The 22,746-nt window shown below is 32.9% G+C and overlaps 1 long non-coding RNA gene across 1 annotated transcript in view; it reads right to left on the bottom strand.

The window, feature by feature from the left end:
• LOC117563629 (uncharacterized) overlaps window positions 1-22,746 on the bottom strand; it is a 153,493-nt gene that overhangs the window by 722 nt on the left and 130,025 nt on the right. The window lies entirely within an intron of this gene.

Here is a 22,746-nt window from a genome sequence, read left to right as displayed (position 1 = left end):
TGTGGTATATTTTAGTACTTTGTGGTATATGAATTTTTTCATCCATTTACTCTATGGTATTTTTTGAATGAAGTACTATATCAATACACCAAATATAGCCATTTTAGTATTTTTGTGGAATATTATTTCGGTATATTATAAAATGAATACCACAATTTTTGGCTTTTCTATATCTTTATTCATTACAATATGACATTGTTTGAAATTCTATATTGTAGTACTCTATGGTACTTTTTAAGTAAGGCATTATATTAATATACCAAATACATCACTTGGTATATTTTTTAGTATTTTTTGGTATATAATTTTTTGTATGAAGTACTATATCAATACACCAAATATAGCCATTTTAGTATTTTTATGGAGTATTATTTCGGTATATATTTAAAAGGGAATACCGCACTTTTTTGCTTTTCTATATCTTTATTCATTACAATATGACATTGTTTGAAATTCTATATTGTAGTACTCTATGGTACTTTTTAAGTAAGGCATTATATTAATATACCAAATCATCATTTGGTATATTTTTAGTATTTTTTGGTATATAATTTTTGTATGAAGTACTATATCAATACACCAAATATAGCCATTTTAGTATTTTTGTGGAATATTATTTCGGTATATTTTAAAATGAATACCACAATTTTTTGCTTATCTATATCTTTATTCATTACAATATGATATTGCTTGAAATTTATATTACATTAGTTTTACTTATTGTTACATTTTTTAAACTTATTTTTATTCTCTTCTTTTCCAGCTGCTTCGATGCCTGCAAAGTGAGTACAAATTTTAAAATATCAAAATTATGATTAAGTCAAATTCTTTGTTTACTTGTAACACCTCCAAAAGTGAACTTTACGCTTTTGAAATTGCAATTGGAATCGTATAATTAATGCCACAGATTAGCTTACAAAAAAAAAGTGACTAACAATAACCTCGTGATTTCTAAATAATTATGCAGATTTCGCCAGGCAATTATTACGTTACGTTAATAAACAGCAGCAGCCGAAGCAACGAGAAAAACTTGGCAAATTATTCAAACGAAAAATTGTTTAGCTGAATTACAGCTGCACTCGAAATGACACAAAAGCCCGGGGACAAGGCGACACATTGCAATCGACTCTCTGTTTGTTGCAGCTACGTCCTCGGGGCAAGCAGGCAGCGAGTAGTGAGGCAGCTGTCAGTCAGTCAGTCAGTCGGACAGACAGACAACGAGAGACAGTCACTCAGTCAGTCAGTTTGATGTTTTTGACCAAATCGTGTTAAAACCGTTCGAAACAACAACACGATCTGTTGGCAACTTTTGCAGCAGCTGATGCTGCAGTTGCAACTTCGCTTCCCTCAAAGCTGTTTACGCTTTTTTGTCACCAAACTGAAGGCAGATTTTTATTCGGCCTCCCGATTAATTGTGGGCAATTGTGCGAGAAGCGTCAGTTGTGTGTTTTCTGTGGAAAATGTAAATTTCGAATATGCGCGAGCTTGTATTTTTCCAAAGGCTTGGCGCGACTCTTTTTAATGAGGCAACAGGTAAACAGGCAAGAGGCAACAAGCATTTGCATTTTGATTGACAGCAGTGGAGATTGTTGAAATTGGACAAGCAAATGAAATACTCGTATACGTATTTGGCAAATGTGTTAATGATTGCAACAGCAAAAGCAACAGCAAAACACAAAAACAAATCACAAATCAGCAGCATGTTTGAGACTGTGAAATTTTGTGAGTAATTAGAAACGTATTTTGATTGGTTAAATTGTATGTTATTTGCTTATAACAAAATAATCAGTAAAAGATCTAGATTTGATTGAATTTCAGTATTTTCTGAAGCTGAATTACAAAGATTTCATTTATATGTTGGTTTTAAAAGCTTACAATTTAAGGGATACAAAAATCTAGGTTCATGCTTACTAAAGGAAATCAAGAATTACGATTTCTACAATCGGTTCATAAATGTCATTGTTAGATATTATAATTTTGATTCTATATTTTAGTTGAGAAAGTTCAGTTTATCAATATCAAGTAAATTCATCAATTTATTATTACTTTTTCTTCAAAATATTCTCCCAGTAAGCTTACCGTTTTTTTGTGCAATTTATCAGATTTTTCGTGGTCTGGCAACACTGTCAACTTTATAAAGCTGGTGACAATGCTGTGTACTAAAATCTTTGATTTTTCCAGTACTAAATAAGTCTTGAAAGGGGTAACTCTGTGCTTAAATGTTAAGCAGGGGTAACAGGGTGTTAGCTTCAAGCTATGGTTGCTCTTATTATTCGTAGGTGCATGCCTACTAGGGAAGTTATACTATGAAGTAAATAAATCAGAAGTCTACAATCAGTTAATAAATTTAATTATTAGAAATTAAGAATTAAATTAAATCAATTTATTATTACTTTTTCTTTAAAAATTCTCTTAAAAAGCTTAACGTTTTGTTTGCCATTCATCAGACTTTTCATTGTGTGGCAACACTGTCAGCTGCCATAAGCCAGGTGGCAATGCTGAGTACTAAAATCGTTGACTTTCCCAGTACTAAATAAACCATAAAAGGGGTAACAATGTGCTTGAACGTTAAGCAGGGGTAACAGGGTGTTAAGTACACTTTTTTATAAAGTTTTTTAGCTATGACTTGAAAGGGTTGCTCAAGCTATGGTTGCTTAAGCTATGGTTGCTCTTATCATATGAAGGTCCATGCCTACTAAAGGAAGTAAATAAAACAGATTTCTACAATCAGTTCATAAATTTCATTGTTAATAATTAAAACTTAAATTAAATCAATTTATTTTTACTTTTTCTTTAAAAAATTCTCTTAAAAAGCTTAACGCTTTGTTTACTATTCATCAGGCTTTTCATTATCTGGCAACACTGTCAGCTGTCATAAGGCAGGTGGCATCGCTGGGTACTAAATTCGTTGATTTTCCCGGTACTAAATAAACCATCAAAGGGGTAACTATATGCTCAAATGTCAAGCAGGGGTAACAGGGTGTTAAGTTCACTTTTTTATAAAGTTTTTTAGCTATGCCTTGAAAGGGTTGCTCAGCACTACACTTGAAGGTATGGTTGCTCTTATACCATCCCTAAAAAACGCACACAGCTTCCAGTCATGCATTGAACTGACATTTGTGCGCATATTCAAATTTTACTTTAAATTGGAAACCATTCCAAGCCGCACTAAGGAGTATAAAAGCAGGCGAGAATCAAGGCAGTTGCCACAAACGGTTGTCGACAGTCCACAAAATCGGTTGCAAGCGGATTAATTTACATAGAGACGCAGACACATTCACTTGGATATGGATTACGCATTGGATATACATTGAAATACATTTTAATTTAAATTACTTTTAATTTGAAAAGCTTTAAAATAGAAAACTGCAGATTTTGTTGTAGAAAGTAGTTAAATATTTAGTTTGAAATTAAATCAGTTGAATTTCGAAATTTTCGTAGGCAATTTGGCAATCAGGAAAGAGAAAGAAAGAATGCAAAAGGTTGATATGATATGTGCATACATTTAAGTTGTGCAGCATTTGATATAGTATTGAGATGTTTATCTCTTGTTATTAGTGGTAATTTGTGCTACAGCAAATTTAATAACCCGCAGCAGCAATAAAATGCAAACGCAGCTCAACTTAGTTTCTGCCTCGTTGGCGGCTTTAAGCAAATACAAAGACAGTAGTAGTAGTAGGAGTAACATTTATAAGACTTACTCCACATTCGAAGAAATAAAGTCGACGATTTGCGTGTCAATTTTGCGAAAAGAGGCGCAACAACAAGTGGAACTGCAACTGCAACTTCAACTGTTTATGCATTTTGTGCAGGCGAGTGCAACAAATTTAATTGTAGTGATAGCTGCCTGCGAATCAGACATGCATTGGCAGTAAAAACTACAAAAATACAAAAATAATAATAATTATTTAGAGAGAGGCTAAGACTAAGTGGCAATAAAAATGCACAACACCGAACACCGAAAATGCAGTTCAGCCAACCCATGCAATAAGATATCATTTTGCTGCCGCTCATTTTGCTGGATGCTCTACGCTTTTGGGGCCAATTCCCCCCTGCGTGTTGTTAATTAAGCTCATTAATTTGCCTTACTGTCGTTTGCACAAACACACACTCATACACACACACATGCATAAGTCACAATCATAGTTCTTTGAGCAACAAGGAAATGAAGTCGTTAGTCGCTGACACAAAAAAAAAACCAACTTTGATACGCAAACTGCACTCGAGTCTGTTATACGAACAGAGTTTATGGTTTATATACTTAACTATTCACTTAGCTTATTCCTTAATTAATTTTTTACTTTAATTTTTTTTTTTTTTGCTTTTTCCAAACAATTTGTTGCTTTTCACCATAACTCAACGTTCAACGTTCGCAGCTGTAAATCGGTTGCAAAAACTCACTATTATAACTATTAGCTGGTTATAATGATCCAATAAAAAAATGATGGCATAATAGTTATCTTGTAACAAGCTAAACAATTAACTTAAGTGAAGAACTTACACCTAAAAAGATTAGTAATTAAATTAAGATTGTTTCAAAGCAGTTCCCTAACAACTCTTTTCTATAAGTTTACAATTCTAGGGTATACAACATATTTGAGTATATAAATATATACATCTCCTATCCACATTCATTTGGTGTTATATTTGCTCTTTGCTTTTTTTTGTCGGTGCGTTCGTTTCTTAAGTCTTTTGTTGTGCCATGAACAATAGCAAAAATTGCAGTTGATTTATTTGCAACAGTCATATAATTTTGCCATTCATAATGCGTTGCCAACTGATTAAAATGCACAGCAAATAATTTTCATGGAAAATTTGCAATTATGATGCGAAAAACTGCAGATAAATAAAGCTTAACAAACATCTTGGAAAGTGCAATAACTATTTGTGCAAAAATATATTGCCCATCCGCTGCAGTTAAAGTAGTGCTCAAACAGAACGTTAGTTAAAACTTTTAATACCAAATTTGTACAGTTATTGCAGTCGTTAGATACATATCTAATTGGGGTTTTATGTTAATAAACGAAAATTTGAACTTTTCGTAGAATTCAGTGAAAAAAGCTTAGTAGCTGATAGGAAAAATATTTATTGTATTCACTTTAAAATTTAATTATAAATGTTCACATTATTTAAAGATGTTTCTCTTTATAGGATAAAATATTTATTGTATTTAATTTAATGTTTACCTTTTATAAAGAGGTTTCTCAGAATCTTGTAAGGAAAATATTTATTTTAGTCACTATTAAATCGCTTTTTTGCTTGCTTTTCTCAGGAAGTTTTAGTGCTTGTTAGTAAAAATATTTATATTTTTTTCTTTCAATTCGATATTAAATTTATTTGCTCTTGTCAATAAGGTTCGCAGAAACTGAGGATAAACATTTATATTTTATTATCTTTACTATTCTCAGAATGTTTCTGATAAGGAAATTACTTATTTTGTTTTCTTTAAAGTCCGTTCTGATAGTTTTAATGTTTCCAAGAAATAGTTTAGCACTTGTTTATTTAGTTTGCTTTGAAATCGAACTACACATGTTCACATATTTAAAGAAGTTTTCCAGCAACTTGAAGAAAAATATTCATTTTCTTCATTTACTTTCACATCATATAATTTTTGATCTTTACAAAAAGTTGTTCATTAATTTACTATGAGTTTGCTGCGTATTCAGAAGGTTTGCAGTATCTAAAGAGATAAATCTTTAATTTTTGTATACATACTTTATTTATTTTGAAGTGCAATTTAATATTGATACTGTTCTCAGAATGTTTCTTACAAGAAAATTATTAATTTTATATGCTTGAAAGTTTTTTAAGAAGGTTGATTTTGTTTTTAAGAAATTGTTTAGCAGCTGAAAAGAAAAATATTACTTTTCTTTACTCTCAAATTGTTTTGTCTTGAAATAGAAATGTTCTGAAAAAGTTTGCAATATATAAAAAAATTATATACTTTTTATATTATTTTTTTTCAAATGAATTTAAATATCTTTATACTCTTCTCAAGAGATGCTTTCAGTTCTTTTCAGCCACTTTAAGTTCATGTAGATTGTTAGCAATTTACATAATAAACAAATTTGTTTGTACACAAAAAAATAAAGTGCATGATTAGAGTAGAAGTCGCAGCCACTCCCAAAGGCCAACCCAGAGCAAATTGCAAACGAGGTAAATGAGTGTTGAACATGCGGCAGAATGCAACTATTTCTTACCACAAACTCACTCGTATGTTAGCTGTATTTGAGGCAATTCAATGCATAGCTAAATTGCGGCACAAGTTGTGCATTCGGGAATGAAAGAAGCTAAGAAGCTTTTCGGCGAAACAATGGTGAAAAAAGCCATACAACATGCCATTAGACCGCCCAAGATGTCTATCTTCGTGTATATGGGAGTAGTTAGTATACTTTCTTATAGAGGTAGGCGCCAAATGGTCGGACTTGGAATGAGACATTAAATTATGCAAACTCATCAAATTGACAGACCCAAAGAAGGTCATTCAAGAAATTAACCTTACCTTGATGAAAGTAATGCAAAAATTTTGCATACGTTCGAACACGCGATTTATTTATATGCAAAGTTGGAACATGTTGCGAATTTACACTCGAGAGGCTTGACCACGCCTTAAGCAGATTAGAGCTAAAGCTCATTTGAATACTTTAAGAGCCATTGAATCGCTCTTTATGAGCCACAAACATGCAGAATCAACGCTCTCATGTTAATCTCGGATCTCGGCTAATAAACACATTAAAACTCAATTTGTTGTTAATAAAATTCATAACAGAGAGAAGAAAAACGAAAAATGTGGGGAAGCAACTCATGAAGTTTGCAATTTGCTATTTTTGCTATTAAACTAAAGCCAACATATTATTAGCCAGCTTAATAATAGCTTGGCGGCATAATTTAATATAAATTTTCAAGCCTCGTCTAGTTAAGAGCAGTTCACTTCAAAGTGCTGTCACTCCCCTCCTTCTCTGTCTCTCTCTCTCTTTCTTTCCTTCTCTTTCTCTCTCTCTCTCTCTCTCTCGCTCTCTCTCTCTCTCTCTCTCTCTTCCGTTTCGCCTGGCATCACAATTCATGTGGCAACTGCAGGTGCAATATGTACGCGTATTAGCAATTGTTGGATAATCATTTTCTTGGATTTAGTTGTGTCTGGGCGTGGCATCTCTGCTAATCACATAGCTACTACTGCTAGTAATACTTACTAGTACTAGTTGTGGTTCTTAATTTACTAGTAGCATAGCTTAGTTTGCATAGTGACGGAACTTATTATAGTGCAAGCGAGAATATAGTTGGATTAGTAGCAAATGCATGAGATTATCTGCAGCTTAATAAGTGTACTTTAAAGATATAACATTAATGAGATAGTATTAAGTAACTGTATTTGCAAACAAAAACTTAAGAAACAGAATAGTGTATAATTTATGGTATATTATTAAAAAGTATTTGAAAAACTTATGGTATAATTTCTGGTGTATTATTAAAAAGTATGTATTTGAAAAACTGATTTTTTAAAATGGATACTATACAAAAAGATTTTAAGGAACTGCAAAAATTTAACAAAGAAAAAGAGTAGGTTTTTAAAAAGATACATCTTTAATGATATTTTCAAATGGGAACTAAATATTTCTTCAATATTCACATTATGAAATTGTGGTGATGCTATTTAAAAACATGCATCAATTATTACTGCTGCAAAGATCTTTAAACAATATAGATAACAAGAATTTTAAATATATATAATACTTATTGCAAATAGAGCTGCTGTAATCGCATTAAATGAAAATAAAGATAGTATTAAGGATAATATTGCAAACTTAATATTTTTATTAAAATTTGCTTATACGTCTTAATGATATGTGTATAAGGTTTAGCCTGAATGATGGTTATGGTACTTTATTGCTTATACTGATTCAATTGCTTAATAAACCTAAAATCTAAAACAAAAATTAGAATTTACTGGTATAAAATCTATAAAGGTTTTAAGCAAAGTTATTGAATTTATAATGTAGGCAAAGGTCTACGAAAATATGGATGATTTTTACACTAAACTGTTTTTTACAATGATAACATATATGCATTTATAGTACTTTATGCGAAAGTCTTTGGAAATATGGATGATATCACATCACTATTCAGAATTACTCGCTCCTATCAATATTTATATAAAGTTGTTTTCTTGAACAAAATTATAATATTAATGCTTCGACTGAATTTAAGAAAAATAGCATAGAAAACAATTACATAAAATATAAAAATCATAAACTTGCTGTTACAGTTTTTAAAGTTGATAGAAAAATAGGATGTTAAACGAAGTTTGCAATTTATTATAATCTAAGAATCAAAAGATATATAGCTGATGTTTATAATGCATGTTTCGCATTATGCATACATACAGTAGTAACAGCAAAACATGCGCCAGATAATAAATGCTTCTATAAAAGAAATTCTATTACGTTTAACATACACACTGAATGCTATTCCAATAAATCTACAATGCAAATCGCTTGTCTGACAAGGTGCCATTAACATGCGTTCGTTCCTCTAATCTGGATAGTATGGATAGTATACTATATGCTTCACTCGAATGCAATTAAAAGATAACTCAGATCCCAAAGAGATTCCAAGAGAGCGAGTCGAGATGGTGGGCGAGATATTATGAGGCCAGAGGCCCGAGACGACACACTCTGAATCATTCGTGTGGCGCTGATCATGCAAATTTACTAAAGTGTGAAATATTGCAAATGCATTCAGACTCAGTCTGCACTTTCCTGCTGTTGTTGTTGTTGTAAGTTGCAAGTTGCAAGTTGCACTGCATGTGGCCACCACCGATGTTGCATCCCGAGTCGATGCAGACCAATAAATTAACACTCCATTTTCAAAAACAACTTCTGGCTCGCATGCAAACGCCGCTCAATTGTTTTCCCCTTCATATACAATTAGCTATGCATAAATATTTCATATTTGTTACAATTTCCACTTTAACATCGAACACGCCATGGCCATGGGCTTAACCTGCCCCCCAGCTACCGTCAGCGCATTTTTGGCGAGGTTTCTGCAGAAGCAGCAAAGAAAACACTGTCGAATGATATAAGAAAGCGTTTGCTTAACTAGTTGATACTCTGTAAGTTATGATGAGGAGCTAGAAACTGTAAAAATGGCAACAAATGGTTTACTTTATAGTATTTTTAGTATTTTGTTTACTTTATAGTATTTTATTGATCTAAATACTATGCAGTATTGCATAGTTGCTTTAATACTCAGCAGTATTTTATTTACCTACCAAATAATAAGCAGTATTTTATTTATATACCAAATACTAAGCAGTATTTCATTTATATACCAAATACTAAGTATTTTTATTTATTTACCAAATGCGGTATTTTATTTATGAACTAAATACTAAGCAGTATCTTGATTATCGATCAAATACTAAGCAGTCTTTTTATATATTAAATGCTAAGCAGTATTTTTATATACAAAAAACTAAGCAGTATTTTTATATACCAAAAACTAGGCAGTATTTTATTTACCTACCAATTACTAAGCAGTATTTTATTTATACACCAAATTCAAATAAGGTTTTTATTGAACTATCAAATACTAAGCGGTCTCTTATATATCTACTAAATGCTGAACAGTATTTTTTATCTACCAAATACTAAGCGGTATTTTCTTTATCTACCAAATAATAAGCAGTATTTTATTTATATTCCAAATACCAAGCAGCGTTTTATTTATATACCAAATACTAAACAGTATTTTATTTATAACCTAAATACTAAGGAGTATCAATTATTATTTTGAATCAAATGCTAAGCAGTATTTTTTCTATACCAAATGATAAGCAGTATTTTTGTTTCTACCAAATACTAAGCAGTATTTTATTCATCTACCAAATGCTGAGCTGTATTTTATTTATCTTCCAAATACTAAGCGGTATCAATTATTATTATGAATCAAATACTAAGCAGTATTTTTTCTCAACCAAATACTAAACACCATTTTTTATTTACCAAATACTAAGCAGTATATTATTAATCTACCACATACAAGGTAGTGCTTTTTTATATATGTAATTCAGTATTAGGTTTTTTATTTTTCTCTATAGTAGTATTTAAATATCAGAAACTTTTCTCAAAACCTTTTACTTTAACTTTTATTTTAATTAGTCTAAGATTTAGAATGACAATAATGTTGATGTTTCATAGTAATCTTTAAAAATTTCTCACAAATCTTTTTATTTCAATGATTTATTTATTTGTGTTGAGTCTTGAATAAAATTGAGATTCAAATATAACAACAGCATTGCTTGCAGTAGATTTAGAAGCTAAATAATCTAAAGTTTAGAACCCAAACATAACTAAGTGAGATTAAATTTCGCTACAAATCTAACAATGTAACTTAAAAGCAGATTAAAAACAATTTTGATGTCTAAGCAAAAAGGAATACAATGACTGTTGTTTGTTTGGCATGACTGAAAGCTCAACAAAAAAAAAAAACGAATAGAAAAAGTGAGTTGTTGCAGTTGGGGAAATTAGTAAAGCTTATCGGATGCCAGCATCGACAGATTGACTGAAACTTCCGCAACTCTTCGCTTTGGTCTGTCTTCTGTCGACAGTCGGATACAATTCTTGCGTTGACAATGGGCAGACAGACAATGCGCATTAGCATTAGACATATGTCTGTCTGCTCCTCTGACCGACTGTCTGTCTGTCTGTCCGTCCGTCTTTGCAAGGCGATTTCAATCCCCACGCACTCACATTCGTACTCTGAGTCGTTGGCTACCGTAAATAATAAAAGAAATCGTCTTAGGCACGCATTTCAGTCGGCTGATGGACACACACTCACACACAACAGGACATCACTTTGAATATAAAGCAAGCGAATAAAACACAACAAACACACACAAACATCAATGGCTGGTATTCAGAGACGTGTGGCATAAAAAACACTTTGGGGAAGGAGACACAGAGAGAGCGAGGCAAATAAAAAAGAATTTCTTATTACAGTTATTTTGCTTATCTGCAGCAAAACATTCGTTCACACTTTTCCCAACACACACACAGCAGTTGATGGCCGGGTGGATTGGCTGAGCACACACACACTGACACACACACACACTCACGCTCAGACAGACAGAGAAAGACACAAATCCGCTTTTATATTTTCAACTGTCAATCGTCGTCGCAATTTCGCCCTGTTCCCAGTTCACATTGTAGGTGTTGGAATTATAATCAAAGTCTACTTGCAACCGCCCTCAATTTCTCCCTCTCCCTGCCCCTCGCCCATTTTGACATTCTTTACCTCCCTCACACACGCTTAGCTTTGCCCCACTCTCGACATTTTATTTTATTTCTGCGCAAATAAACATTCTTCTCTTTCGCTTCGTTTTTTTTCTCCACACAAATTCTAAAGTGAAAATTCCATTGGCAGCAACAAAAAATGCTTCTTAATGCCTTTTTCACTTGACTGACAGCCGAGTGGAGAAGAGATCTAAGAGAGTTGGGGTAGCTTTAGGTGGTGGCAATTCGACTCCCGACTTGGCATTCTGTTAGCTGTCTATTATTTGTAGCTTTTTGATGTTCCATCTTAGCTGGCGAATCAGTTCTTTGCAATTTGTTGCATACTTTGCGGCGTTTCATTTACCAAATTAGTTTTACACTCTCACTCTTACTCTCTCTGAATTAGATATCAAGATTAAAATAGAGAATTGGATCTGTGAGTAAAAACCAATTAATCTATGAGTTTGTACACTCCTTGATGGGGTGTTGCTAACATCAAAGCAAACGCTGCTATGTTTAGATAATGTGACATCAGAGTTATTTCTTAGTTAATTCGTTTCAAAAGATGATCGAAATGATTAAAGTATGTTATGAATGAGTAGTAGTAGTGAAAGGAACTGAATTAGAGAATCCGAAGATTTTCTTAGTTACCTCATTTTAAAAGGAGTTAGAAATGATTAAATTATGTTAATATAAGAAACTGAATATGAGTTATTTCTTGGTTACCCCATTTCAAAATGTGTTTAAAATGATTAAAGTAAGAATTAGAGAATCATAGTTATTTTTTAGTTACCCCATTTCAAAAGGTGTTTGAAATGATAAAAGTATATTATGAATGAAATAGTACCTGAGTAATTTCTTAGTTACTTCGTTTCAAAAAAGGATTGAAATGATGAAAGTATGTTATGAATGAATAGAGGAATAAACTAAATTAGTAAATGATGCAGATGTTTTATGAACCGAATTGAAAGTTTGTTAATGAGATTTTCTTAGTATAAAACAAAATCGTTTTATTCATATAATTGAAAATAATACTCAAAGTTAGATAAATGTTTAAATTGGAGTTGCCAATTTAATATAGCGTTGAAAAAGCCAGATTTTCTCCATTTTACACCAAACTAAATATGCTGAAATTTATGTTTAGATATATTATTATGAAATGATTAAAAATTTATTCTTTTAGACACAATATAAAAGATGCAAATGGTCTCTTTACATCTTTCTTTAAAATATCAGTGCGAAAGACGTAAAATTATATAAGAGTATTCCTTAAAATAGCAGTCAGAAAAATGCACAAGGTTTTTTTTATATTTCTTTTTTATATATTAGCACAAATTGAATATATAGATATAGATATATATAGTAATATATATAGATAGTAATAATTAAAAATATATATTGGAATAAATTTATTTAAAGTCTCACATTTTGAACTCGTTAAATTGACAGCTCCAAGTTATAAAAATATTATATTTTAGAAATATCAAATAATAAGACTTTTTTTTTACGTATTTACAAAATATCAAATAATAAGATTTATTTTTTTTTTCTGTAAATGAAATGTACTAAATACTGAATCAAAGTAAATAGTTTGCTGCATATTTCATTAAACAAAATATTGCTTCTAAATATTAATCAAAGTAAAAAGTTTGCCGCTTATTTCATTAAACAAAATATTGCTTCTAAATACTAAATCAAAGTAAATAGTTTTCTGCATATTTCATTAAAGAAAATATTGCTCAAACACACAAAATCTTTATCACGGATATTACACTTATTTCCATGCATGGAATATATGAAAAATTTTACTACAATTGCGAAAAGTTCTCTTTCACCCCCTCAGAGAAGGACATTCCTCACACACACACACACACACACGCATGAACTTTATGCAAATTGTGGCATATTTGGTTTTATGACAACGCAGCACATAAATCTAGCAATAAGCGTAAATCCCAAACGAACCGAAAGTAAAACAACGACTAAGGGTTGTTTCATGCTAATGAGCACAGCTCTTAGAGGGGGGCGAAGTGGGTTTTACCTTGGCTATGGCAACAATGAATCATAAGCAGCTCCACGCCCACAGCAACCGCACCCTGCTGAGAACTGTGTGGCAACCTGCTGCAGAGGCAGCTTTATTATACCCGCTACCCATAGGGTAGAAGGGTATTATAACTTTGTGCCGGCAGAAAATGTATGTAACAGGTAGAAGGAGGCATCTCCGACCCTATAAAGTATATATATTCTTGATCAGCGTCAACAGCCGAGACGATATAGCCATGTCCGTCTGTCCGTCCGTCCGTATGAAACACTGGATCTCAGAGACTATAAGAGATAGAGCTATACTTTTCGACAGCATTTGTTATGTTTGCACGCAGATCAAGTTTGTTTCAAATTTTTGCCACGCCCACTTCCGCCCCCGCAAATCAAAAAAATCGACTAACAAACGTAATTTTAAAGCTAGAGTTTCGAATTTTGGTATATATGTATAATAAATGTTATAGTAGTTATGATTCCTGAAAATTTGGTTGCCATCTTACTAGGGCTCTTAGTTGCTTTGGCTGACAATCTGGTATATTGTGCCGTCTATGGTATATTTTGAATGGTGTACTATATCAACATACCAAATATACTATTTGGTATATTTTTAGTATTTTTGCAGTGTATTCGGTATATTTTGAGAAAAATACCGTAAAATATATTTCTTTTATTCAAAATGGGTAGCGGGTATCTCACAGTCGAGTACACTCGACAGTAGCTTTCTTACTTGTTATTACTGCCAACTTTGCAGAAAACTGTTTCGCTGGTTGTTTCGAAACAGGTCCAGCTAGCTTTGTTTTCTGCTGTTGGCTGCTTTCTGCTTGCATAATAATAACAATCATAAAAATGGCCAAACGAAAAAAAATCTTAGAAGCGAGTTTCGCGGCACAACGCATTATGCATACAATAATCAACATAATTTTGAGAGAGAGCTGGCGGGAAACTTTGCTAAATTTATGGCTAATCAAATGTGTATAATTTTTACTAGCCAAAGATTTATGTGCGCAGATTTGCACCCTTATGTAAATGCTTTGCTGCCACCCTTAATTTAAATGCAAATGAAGCCGGAGAAGGGGTAAGTCAACCCCCCCTAGGCGAGGGTTGTTGTCAGTTTTTGTTGAACGTGAGCCAACCAAAGAAATTCAAAATTTAAACATCAACTTTACATTTTCACAAAAAATGGAGCCGCACCTTGTGTCTGTCTCTGTCGCACGCACAGGCAGGACATCGATTCGGCATTTTATTTTTTATTGGTCGTTGCTTTTAAAATGTAGGCGTGTTTACAGAGACTCATAATTCTGATGGCCTAAGCAGGATACACACACAGGACTCCACACACACATACACACACACACACACAGTGCAGTCGGTGTGTGTGCGAAGAAGGAGCAGAGAAAGAAAATCGATTTTGTGTCACTGCCATTGCTTCGTTTTATGTATATGCAATATAAGCACAAAGGAATATCCTTGCTACATTCTCCCAGTTGCCTTGTTGCTTCCTCCTTTGAATGAGGTAAAAGTTTAGCACGAAGCAAAAAGTGTTGCCTGCTTTTGTGCGCACTCCAGACTCCACTCTCTATCTCTCTCTCATTCCCACTCTCTCTCTTTCTCTGCAAAACTTTGCATGTGAGTGTTGTTCTTCTTCTTTACGAGACTGTGCGTGTGCGATAAGAAATAAGCAAGAAGCGTCCAAGAATTTCTCGGTTTTGCCTTTGGGGTTGAGCTCTCAGCTCATGTTGCATTTATGCTCTGTCTCGTTATCTACATGTGTGTCTGTGTTCGTATGTGTGTGTGTGTGTGTGTGTGTGTGTGTGTGATGTCTGCTGTGTTGCAGCAGGATATCCGGTTGCGAACGTAGACAGACAAGGAAGCAAAGGAAAGCATGAGGGAATAACAGTTGAATGCAGAGGGACGCGAACTATCCTAACTATCTTTCTTTTTTTCTTTTTACCATTAAAATGAAACATAATTTTGCGCAGCAGCTAAGCTAAATGCTCACTTGCTCGACAGATTTATGCGACATTTTAAACTAAGCTTAATGCGGTTACAATTATTTTTAGTTGCTAAAGAAGTTTATTACAAATCCGTATACGATTATGCGGATTTTTCAGATTGTAATATTTATGTTTTTCCTAGTAAGTTAAAGAAGTATTCAAATACGGTTACATATTTTATTTTTCTTACTTTTGCTATAATTATCTTCAAGATTGTTCTTTATACAAAACTTGCCTAGTTAATTTAAAGTCCTAAATTCAGTTACAAAGTTAAACAAGAATTAAGGCTACAACTCCTCGCACATTTTAATTCTTCATTAGCCAATTTTATACTAGCTACCTGTAGGGTAGAAAGGTATTATAATTTTGGGGAATTATATGCAGGAAATGTCTGTCCATCTGTAGAAATTCATTGACATGGGGAAATAACACCTATTTACTACGGATCTTAATACCTTTGGCTGACAATCTGGTATATTTTACACTCTATGGTATATGTTTAATGTACTACTATAATTATCTACCAATTATAGCCTTTAATTTATTTTAGTATTTTTTCGGTATATCAATATTTTAAAATTAATACTGCAATGTTTTCCTTTTTTACCACGGGTTTCTCACAGTCGAACACACTAGTCTGTAGCTTTCTTACTTAGTTTTTTCTATATATTTTTATAAAGAAGCTCTTTCGACATTTTATTTGTTAATTAGGCATTTTATTTTATGTAATGTATGCAAGCTTTTCTTTCATTCTGTTAATAATTAATCATGTTTTTATTCATTTTTTATTTTGCAGAGTTAAACAAATGATTTGCTGCTAAATTATTTGTTTTCTTGTTTTTGGTGAGTTTTTACTTACTCTATTTATTTATTATGTCTGTATAATTGCAATTTCTATGAAAACAATTGCGTTTTCCTTAATCAATTTTGCATAACTGGCTCAATTTATGAGCCTATTAAAATCTCTTAGACTCAGCTCATCATTAATAAGCACAATTATATTCACTAGTTAAGACAATTCGTGATTTTTGTAAACAAAAACATTAGAAGGGCAAATAAAAATAATTTATGTTGCAGGCTTTTAGGCAAGCCAAAAAAAAAAAAACTAAGCAAACCAAATGGGCTCCAATTGAATTTTATGCTTGACGGTTACACCGAATTACACAAAATTACGGACTGATGACAAGCTTTTAGTGCTAATGTTGTAGATAGCCTTACGGTAACGGTAAATTCTGCTGACCAAAGCAAACAGAAGAGAAGACAACAAGCAAACAAAAAAGCGGGTCATAAAAATCTACAGATGCATAAAAACCTCTTTCAATTAACATAAAATTAGCATTTCAATTCAATTTATTTTTATATATAGCTATGGCAAAGGCACAAGCAAAAGGGGGCGGGGTTAAGGTGGGCGGGGAGTCGCCGCAAATGGGTTGAAGTTATTTACGCGTCCAAAAAGAAAAACAACCCACAGACACAAAACACAAACACATTTACATTCGCCCGCCGCGTTGCTAAAAAAATGCCCAAAAAGTCGCACACACACACACTCACACACACACAAACAAGTGGAGGCAAAATTCATGTGTTTGTGGGTGCTGGGAAATGTAAGTGGTCATAATAATAAAAATAATGATGCCCGCAATAAAGCTGATTCAAGTCCTCGCACTCAGCCTCCTTCTACACTCTCCTCTCTCTCCCTCTCCCTCTTCTGTTGATATCTTCTTGTTCTCCTGGTTATTGGCTTCGCTGGCGATTTGCGTAAAAAATGGCAAAGTCCTTGTGCAGATAAAAAAGAAGGAATCGTAGCAAACAAACAAACAAACACAAGGCAAAAGGCTCTGGCTCTGGCTATGGCTATGGCTGGAATTTCTTTTTGCGAATCAGCGAATTTTTCATGCTGCAGCGATTATTCACCACGGGAATTAGGTCTAGCGTTGACTACACTGAACAAAATTGCGTTGTATAGTTACTTTCCTAAACGCTTGTTAGGCAAAGCGATGATTTTAAATTATTTTCCAATCTCATTTCTTAATCAATAGCAGAAACAAATAAAATAAGATTTGAACAGTTGAGTATGCTCGACTGTGATGTATCCGCTATCCATGTTACTACATTCATCAAATACCATAGAGTGAAGAATATACTATATTGTCAGTGAATAGGCGTTTTCTCATATTTTTATTCACATTTCTAAGCTTCGGTATCTGGTTTTTATGACAATGTAGTCAGGTATTATTCTTAAAATATACCGAAAATGTACCACAAAATACTAAAAATATACCAAATACATTTTGAATGAAAGTAAAATAGTGCGGCGTTATTCTTTAAATATACCAAAGGAATATACTACATTCATAATATACCATAAAGTGAAGAATATACTAGATTGTCAGTGAATAGACGTTTCTTTCATATTTGCATTCCTTCCTATATCTTTAGAAGTATTTCCCAAAATATTTCCAAGTTTAAGTATCTAGTTTTTCTGACAGTGTAGTCAGGTATTATTCTTAAAATATACCGAAAATATGCCGCAAAAATACTAAAATATACCGAATACTAAATTTGGTATGTTCTGAGAAGTCCGCTATTCATTTTGAATAAAAATAAAACAGTGCAGATTTATTCCTAAAATCTACCAAAGGATATTCTTGGCATATTGAATATACTACATTCATCATATACAATAGCATGAAAAATATACTAGATTGTCAGTAAATAAGCGTTTTCTCTTTTTATTCATACCTAGATCTTTAGAAGTATTTTATAAATATTTCTAAGTTTCGGTATCTAGTTTTAATGACAGTGTAGCCAATTATTATACTTAAAATATACCGAAAATGTTCCACAAATATTAAAATATTCCAAGGACTATAATTGGTCTATTGAAGAGTATTACATTCAAAATAACATACAGTATTATTCTTCAAATATACCAGAAACATTCCGCAAAAAATGCTAAAATATACCAAACGCTGTATTTGGTGTATTGGACAGAACTACATTCATACATACAGTATTATTTTATATATACCAGAAATACTAAAATATACCGAATACTATATGCATATACTATACAAAATATACTAGATTGTCAGTCAAAGCTACTAGGACTCATAGTATGTGGGCGTTTTTCTCATCTTTTTATTCATACATAGATATTTCAGACATATTTTCTAAATATTTCCAAGTTGAAGTATCTAGTTTTTGTAACAGTGTAGTCAGGCGTCAGCGTCTTCGCTGGTAAGCTGAGTTCATCCACCCACTCACACTGCGCTGGCCAAGTGTCATAAATTCATAATAACGCAAATAAGCACCGGCAACGTCCACAACAACAACAGCAACAACAAGAACAACTACAACTACAGCGAGATGGCCGCAACAACTAGGGAAAACTTATCGAAGGCATCGCATCTAAATCGGCTGAAGTACCGCGTCACCAGCAACAGCCGCCCCACAACAGCAACAACAACAACAGCAACAACAACAACAAAAAGTGCCATCGGCATGCTGCCAATAACAACATCGATGGGTGCTCGGTACCCGCAACGTCGCTGAGCTGGTATTGGATGAGTATCTTTCGCTGTGTAGCGGCAAATACGTTTTTTACGACTTTATGCTAAGCACTTTTTATGCATAAAAAAAGAGAGAAGCAGGCAGGCAGCAGCGAGCAACCACCGCAGCAGCAAGGAAGGAAGGAAGGATGCTGGGCAAACCACCACGAAAGGACATCATGAAGCTCGAGCTCGAGCTGAAGCCATGGCCATATAGCCATAACCGTTATTTTGCTCTCCGACGGACCCTTATTTATGCGTTTTTTAGTATGGAAAGCAAATACTCGAGACACACACACACAAACACTTGCTGATATCCTTTCAGCAGAGTCCTGCTATGTAAAAAGCAGAGTCAACGCCAAGCGCGTTTTCCTTTTATGCTTCGGGTAATATATTGAAAATAGCTGTCGAGTGTAATAAAATGTGTGAGTGTGTGTAAGTGTATATGTGTGTACTTGAATGTGTGCGAATGCATGTGTGTATGTGTTTGTATGCATATCAATAAAAATGCCAAATGTGAAAAGCAGCAGTAATGGCAACAACAAAACTCAATTTGTTTACTGCACTGTGGAGCAAAGGCTGGCGAAACGCAGATGAAATTTAATGTTATTATATACTATTAAAAAATAAAGCATATATTTATATCACCATATCACCATATTTTACTTATTAGTTGAAAAACACAGATTTTAAAACACTTTATTAAGAAAATTCGTAAATTAATTTCAAAGGAAAATATTAAAGTATGCAAATATCTTTATATAATATCTTTAAATTCTATAAATTAAGTCTAAAGTATAATATTAAAGTATGCAAATATCTGCATATCGTTAAATTCTAATAACATATACTATATGCAATAATCTTTATTATTCTACTTAGCCATACACTTAAGGATGCCAGATAACAGTCTTTTAATCACTTAAGAATTATTTTACTAAGACAATTTTAGAAGAATTCCTTAAAAAACATAACGTTTAACATAAAATGCTGCCAAAAATGTTTCCAAAATTTGAAGATTCTACTTTCGTTTAATCCCAATAACAATACCTCATTAAAATCATTCCCTTTTTTTATTTGAATTAAGTTTTTTGTAGGACTTCTTTCGACTAAGATATGAAATAGAAATATACAGAAGCCTTTATTGGGCTTTCTTTGCCAAAGTATTTGCAAACTGTCTACTACCAAAATTTGTCATTTGCATCCCACTGTACCCAAACAGAAGAGTACACTGACCAGGCCGTTGGCCATTGTCATCAGCATCGTTCATCGTTCGTCCGTCGGTCCGTCGTGCAGGGCAATGTTTTTGAATTGAGCTCAATGAAATTGCATCGATGATTACTTATGTTGATTTTTTGCTTGGCTCTTCAATTTCCAGCACCATTTTTATTTCATGCCATTTCAGTTTTCTCTGCTCTTTTTTCGTTTTTGACGTTCATAAATAAGAAATAGTAGTTTGGAAAAGCGCATGGAAATGCTATGCTTTGAATAATTTATGGCTGGAGGACACATCAGAAGTCAGCAAACTTGCTTCGGCTGATGCGTCATGGAATGCAATAAATTTACTTTGCTTAGAAGATGAATAAAAACGCTGAAATCAGCAGAAATTCATAACAATGTAAAGTAAACTGATAGCGATTGATACTAAGTAGAAGATGAATTGGAAATGGCAAAACAAGTTGTTAGAAAACATCTTTGGGCAACGTTTATAGCCAAGAGTTGATTGTTAGAAGTGGAAGAAGTAATGAGAAAATTATAATCATTTATTTAGAAGAATTATACAATAAAGTGGGTCAACATTTGTAGAAGTTAATTCAATATAAATGGGAAAGTTTTCAATGAGTTATTCACTTGAATGTTATTAAGATTAAAGTAAAGTAGAATTATACAATTTTCAAACTATCTTAGCAAAATGTAATGTTAAACTTCATGTTTCAAGGAATTATACTGGATGAATTTTAAATGTAATGAATTAAAATGTATATTCTTGGTTAGGCTCAAAGAATCTTAGCAGATCAATCTGGTATATTTTGCACTCTATGGTATATTTTGAAAGTAGTACTATATCAATATTGGTATTTTTGTGTTTTCCGATATATTAATATTGTATATTTTAAAATTAATAGCGCACTATTTCGCATTAATTCTAAATGGGTTGCAGGTATCTGAAAGTCGAGCACACTCAACTGTAGCTTTCTTACTTGTTTTAATTTCCAAACTATCTTGTCAACAATTTAGGGTAAATACAATATTATAAAGAAATTATTTTTGTATTTTAAATGTAATTCAAATCAATCTAAAGTACATACTATTATTAAAATTTTATCGAATTTCTCTTCAATGTATTCCAACTTAATGTATTTTAAAAAATATTCAATTCACGTTTTAAATATGTTTAAAATCCAAAAAATCTAAAGAGCTGTTCTAAAAATTTGAAACATTTTAGCAACATTGAATGTGTTTATTTGCTAGAACACATTCAGCGCATTCAGTAAGCTACATTAACCCTCAAAAGTATTCACACATATGCTAGTCACACGCAACTAATACAAAATAGATTTAAATTCCATTTGCCGGCATTAGCACTCAGGTCACAGCAGTTACAACAGCAACAGCAGCAACTCGACAATCCCCCAGAGTAAGATGTTAACCAAAAAAAAAAAAAGAAAAAAAGAAAGGAACGAAGGAAAATGATAGGAAAATATGTGCGACAAGGGCGTTGAGAAATTTACTTTTAAAGTGTTTCTCTAATAAATGCATGGAAATTACAAAAACACAACATGAGACTGAGAAGTATGAGTGTGTGTGTGTGTGTGTGTGTGTGACCTCACGCACATGTTTAAAATACTTTGCCAGCCCTCTGCTCAGCTTAGTGAACACCCAAAAAATAGAAAAAGCAAAACCACAGAAAAAAAAAACTTTATTTTCTTTCCCAAAAAAAAAAACGGCACAAAGAAAATAAATTTACAAATAAAATTCCGCATGAAGCTGAAGGATGAGTGACCAACTGGGAGTTGAAGGGGGAAACCAAAAAGGACACAGCAACAGCAAAAAAATAAGAGAGAAATTTCCATCATGATGCTTGGAGGGTGTCTGGCTGTAAATCCCGCATGAAAGATTACCAGAGACAGGCCAAAAACCCACCCAATCCACTTGATGCCAGACACAGCACACAAGGGACAATGAAAGGGCAGCAGCAAATAGGGGAAAAAAATGAATAAAATGTAAAAAATAACCTCAAAAAATGTATAATTTTTTATGCCTGGGCAAGAGGCGAATGCGAATTGTTAACAGTGTTGTTGCTCTTGCTGCCCCGTGTCCGGAATTTGACATGTTATTATGCTGAAATAATTTTATAATTTATTTATTTTTCTCTTCTTTTGGCATTTCGAACACATTCGTTACGCCTGCCATCAGGCCAGAGACAGAGACAGACGTAAGTGGAAGCTTTATGCTGGAGATTTCTTTTTCCTTTCCCTTCCCTTACAAAGTTGGAAATCATTTTCCGTTGCAAGAATTTTTTTGGACATTGGTCAGCCCTTTTAGCTATGGCATTTCCTGACTCTGATGGCGACATCAACTACATTTTTGATACTTCCTGTTGTTGTTTAGCTTGTTTTTTTTGTATTTTTTTTGTATATTTTGTTGTGTCTGCGCATAAATGAAATCGTATAGAATATCATTCGTCAGAGGTGCGTGGATGAGTAATAGCTTTGCCAGGAATTTCCTTGATAAACATAGTTAAATAACAGACAGACCCTTGATTAAGAAATGCATTTTGAAATATTACTTTTGTAGACGGAATAACAAACATGAGAATGAACATGGGAATACAAAAGAAATAAGAAAGATAAAGAAATAAATTCAGCTATTATAAAGTTGAACAATCTT

The sequence above is a fragment of the Drosophila albomicans genome, chromosome 2L (genome assembly GCF_009650485.2).
Source record: "Drosophila albomicans strain 15112-1751.03 chromosome 2L, ASM965048v2, whole genome shotgun sequence".
Classification (NCBI taxonomy): Eukaryota; Metazoa; Arthropoda; class Insecta; order Diptera; family Drosophilidae; genus Drosophila; species Drosophila albomicans.
The sequence above is the reverse complement of the archived record's forward strand: the minus strand, read 5'-3'. Positions and strand labels throughout refer to the sequence as shown.